Genomic DNA, 5,200 nt, shown 5'->3' on the forward strand with positions numbered 1-5,200 from the left:
GAGCTATACCTGGGTCGCTCCTGGAATGGAAAGAACGGCTGGACTACCCGCCGGACGCCTTCCAGGAGAAGTGCTGGTGGACTCTCTGATCATACGCGTCTCGCTTAAATATTGTGATAGGAGAGTACGGGAGCTATATCTGGGTCGCTCCTGGAATGGAGAGAACGGCTGGACTATCCGCCGGACGCCTTCCAGAGAGTAGAGTACAGGAGGCTCACCGGACGCCTTCCCACAGTAATTGTTATAAATCGTTTTATCCGTTTCGTTAATGTTGTAACGGGAGAGTACGGCTGCTTAAAGCCGGACGCCCGAAAGCAAAAGCAACAGCTCGAACACTGCATTGATTTGTTCGAAATTATTCTGTATCAAACATTTAACACGTATCGACGAACGATAAATAAACTTTTGTCTGTTTTTCCCAGATACCAAAGAAAATCCTTTCATTCCGAAAATCCTACTACAGAGTAATAAGATAATAGAAAAATACTAATAAAACAGAGGAAGTTCAACAGACAAATCTAGTAACTCGTCTTCCTACAATATCAAACTAATGAAATAAAAAGGTACTAAAACAGAGGACTGTTGACAGGCAAATCCGGTAACCCGACAAATTAGTTCCTTCTTAAACGTGAAATTAGATTCCATTAAAATACAGTTCACGAAAGAAATTAGATTGCTACGTTAAAATAACAGCATAATAAGGACATAATAACCCAAGCCACCTAGCTAAGTCTGTTAATTCCGCTAGCTTCCCTTTGAAAGTAAAATTAGGATGTAATGCAAGGTTTTGACGAGGTCGGTTAATTAAGAGGGTCCAGACCAACGGCAGACGTCTCGTCTGGCGTCATCAGCCGAAATATTTTCCGCTTCGACAGCTGCGGAAAGTCACCGGAGGACCTGGTTCTCGCGATTTCCCGGAGAGAGAGCTCTCGCCGCGCCATCGGGACACACGGGGTGGCGGAGAGAAAGAAAGAGAGTAGCCGGGTGAGCCGGTGAAAAAATAAAGAAAAAAAAAAGAACGAAGAAGTAGAAGAAGGGAAAAGGAAGAAATAGAAGAATGAGAAAGAGAGAAAGGGAATAACGGAGTACGTCCGGATCCCGCAGGAAGCCTCCTATTTAGCCAGGGTCCCAGCAGGTTGCTCCGGGCGAAGGACAGTTTCCGGCCGACCAATTCGTTAGAAACTACCGCCTGCTCGGACAGTCGGTCCCCTTCTTCGCCTCTATGGCGCACAATGAAAATCTCGACAATGGCCATACAGTATCCGTGGACGAGGCAACGAGAGGACGAGAGCGAGTGGGACGGATCAAGCTGGATGGTCAGGATAGGAATGTGAGAGAAACGGAGAGGCGAGTATCGGAGCGAGAGAGAAAGGGAAGAGTTCGTTGTCTCGTATCGACGACGCCAGAAACGTTTTGGTAGCGACGAAAGTCCGTCGTTGAGGGTTGCTCGGTTGCCAGAGAGCACCGAGAATAGTCGCTTCGAGGAACTTCATTTCGCAATAAATGCAATATAACTTTCGTTCGTACCACCAGAGTTCTCTCTCTCTCTCTCGCTTTTCTGTTTCATGGTTCCACGGCCGAAAATATCTCGTGGTAAATGAAACGGACAAATTCCAGCAACGTCCAACCCCCCGACGTCTCGCCCTCGCGACGCCTTTTCATGGCCAGGGAACGCGAACTAGCTGGTTGAAAGTGGAGCCAAGTCGTTGTTCGCCGCGGATAAAAGCGATGTCGAGCTGTGTTCGATTCAACGTTCACGGCGAACGATCTCTTTTTTCTACCCGCTCGCTCCCTCTGCGAAACGTACCATCCACTATACCCTTCCCTCTTATTTTTCGTTTCCCGTCTTCGGTTAACTTCCTTCGGCGTCGTACATCTTTTATTGGCCCCGCTGGAAAACCCACTGCCCGATTAGACTTTTTCCACGATCACGTACCGGTCGGCTTTTGTGCTCGATTCATCGTCTCGATGAGAGTAATCGAATGATATTAATGGGATTTAGGGGTTGCTTCTTTTAGCGGAGTTTAGAGTAGGGTGAAAGAGACGTAAGAAGAAGGTAGCGAGGAGTATTCGATTCTTTATGTGTAATTGAATGTTAGCACGAGTGGGAAAGAGGAATTTCGATTAAATGTTTCGTGTGGTTTGCTTGATTCACTTACTATGCCTCACATACGGTGACTCTTATTAACCCTAGAGCGGTCTTCGGGTCTTTTTTGACCCACCGCCTTTTTATATTTTTAGTAATTTTTGCTGCTATCATGTTTACGTTCCTTAACATTATTTTAAACGTTTATCGTCTAGGTTCACATGTCGCGATAGAAACAAAAATTATTACACATAAGGTCTTAGGTCCTTTTTCACCCAAAAGTCTAAAGTGTACAGTCAAAACGAAGAACGCACTAGAGTTAATATTCGGACACTCTTTAGAACAGTATAACTTTTTCAAAATTGAACTTAACGACTTGAGCTGTTTTGAGAAGTTAAAAGGATTAGTATACTAGATGATGCGTGTAAAAAATTTGGAAAAAATTGCAATTTCTGGAAATTGCGAAGAAAATTGTAAAGGTCACATTCAACAACTTTTCTATCTGAGCCCGTAATGAAAATTTCAAAAATACGTTTTGTAGATTTATGCCAATTATACGCATGCTGAAAATTTGATCGAAATCGGTTAATGTTACCACGAGCTACAAATCGTTAAAGATTGTGAAAATCGCACTATTTCACGACGTTCGGCCTATAGTTGTAATAAATCTTTCGATGCCTGTCGCTTGTTTCTCCATCTACCGATTTCGATGAAATTTTCAGCATGTGTGTAATTGACATAAATCTACAAAACGTATGTTTGAAATTTTCGTTACAAGCTGAGATAAAAAAGTTGTAAACAGTGACCTTTACGATTTTCTTCGTGATTCCCACAGATTGCAATATTTTCAAAAAATTGTACACACGTCATCTAGTATGCTAATCCTCCTAAATTCTCAAGAAACTCAAGTCGTTTGGTTCAATTTAAAAAAAGTTATACTATTATATTAGTAAGAGTCACTGTATTATTATTAAGGCCCTGCAGAGAATTATTCAGTTTGGAATTTCATAGTATAACGAGTACTGATACGAGGATTCTATGAACATGATTCATTGTAAAATTCAGAATATCAATAATTTCAACATTAAAGGTAAGTAAAGCAGAATTTTAAAAATTTTATAAAATGACGTTTGATAAGAAAAATTCTTGCATTAGAGGTATAAAACATTGTCAATAAAATATGATTTTAAATTGAAATGGTGTTCTTTAAAATTGTCACAACAACGAGAAACATATCATATGGTGTTATCGATTCTTTTCACTCACGCAATAAGTAATCTCCAATTTTTACCGATGTACGATACTAGCTTTGACGTACAAATGTAACTGCAATCGTATGATACTTTTTATACGAAGATAATCCAGCTCAATCAAACATACATACTTCTAATACAATTGCCTTTCATCGTTTACGTGATTTCCCTCTGTATATACATTCCCTTCGCCCTCGATTCTGCAGATAAACAACTAAAAGGATGTAGAAAGGGAGAGAGAGAGAGAGAGAAGATAGGAAACATCCGGTCAAAGGATTTCACGACGCGTTAGGTTTAAAGGGATAAACCATGGTCCTCCGGTCTTTGATCGCGCGGAAGCGAACGTTCCCGCTAAATGTCGGCGATTTTCAGTATAAAAAGTGGGAGCATTTAAAAGAGCGCGTTCCAAACTTTTCGAATCGAACCGCGCACAGAAGGAAAGCAACCCCTTGGAAAAAGAGGGTTAAGAAAGAGGGAAAAAGCGAGGGAAGTGAAGAGGATGTTAGACAGGGAAGTTACAAGGTACAGGGAATTTCTTTGGCGTTCGTTGCATGGTTTGTCCGGCACCGCCATACCGCTTCCCTTTATCTAGAAAATCTGCAAACCCACCTCATACCACTCTCGCCACTTTCTTCCTTCATGCCTCTCTCTCTCTCTCTCTCTGTCTCTGTTCGTTGCATCGCGTTCACCTTTCTAGACGCGTTTTATTAAATAAATACCTGAGCCTTCTCGTCGGGGTAGATTGGTAGGTATAGAGATAGGTGAGCGAGCGCGCGTGCTTCGCTAATAGAAAAGTGGTCTTTTACTCGGCGCACCGTCGCAAAGGGAAAACCCGATGAGCTGTTCCCCTTTGAGCTATCAGCCTCGCCAATCCGTCCGACCACCTCTGTGGAAACCGGGGAAAAAACAGCCTGGCCACGATCAACAATGCGAGCGCCCGCGGCGTCGAGCGCCGTGCTTTCGATACGTGGGCCACAACGAGGAACATCCTTCTCCTCGAGCTTTTTTCGAAGATAATTCGATTCTGCTACTCTACGTGCTTTTCTATCGGTTTAGAACTGCCGTCTCTCTCTCTCTTTCTCTGTATGTGTTTGTATTTGTGTGTAGTAGAAGTAGCGTCTCTCCCTCTCTTTCTCTCTCTTTCTCTCCATCCCTGTATCTCTCTGCGTGGTTTTCTATCGTTTTAGAAGAGGTGTCTCTCCCTCTCTCTTTCTCTCTTTCTCTCTACCTCTATATGTGTTTGTGTTTGGCTGTGTGAAGTAGAAGTAGAGTCTCTCCCTCTCCCTCTCTCTATCTTCATCCCTGTATCTCTTTGTGTGGTTTTCTATCGTTTTAGAAGAGGTGTATCTCTCCCTCTCTCTCTGTATGCGTTTGTATTTGTGTGTGTGGAGTAGAAGTAGTGTCCCTCCCCCTCTCTCTCTCTCTGTATGCGTTTGTACTTGCGTGTGTGGAGTAGTAGTGTCTCCTCTCTGTTTTCTGTCTCTGTGTGTCTTTCTCTCTCTGTACGTGTTTGTGTTTGTATGCGTGGAGAAGAAACAGTGTCTCTCTTTGTCTTTCTGCCTCTGTGTGTCCCTCTTTATCTCTCCGTCTGTGTTTGTGCATGCGTAGGTGCCACGAAACTGCCGAGATCACGGATCGAAGGTACAAACGTTACGTGAACCGTTGAAAAATGTATTTGACGGGGGGATTGCATTTATGAGGATGATTTATGATGAACGAGGCGCTCCGCGAGAGCATCTTAATCCCGTTGTCTGATGAATATACCAGTTAACCGGACCAACAATTTACCCGTACAAATACCTTCATGTTTGAACTGCTTAATTATAAATCTACGAATGAAACGCAAAGTGCATAGAATATT

The sequence above is a fragment of the Habropoda laboriosa genome, unplaced genomic scaffold (genome assembly GCF_001263275.1).
Source record: "Habropoda laboriosa isolate 0110345459 unplaced genomic scaffold, ASM126327v1 scaffold22, whole genome shotgun sequence".
NCBI classification, from domain to species: Eukaryota; Metazoa; Arthropoda; class Insecta; order Hymenoptera; family Apidae; genus Habropoda; species Habropoda laboriosa.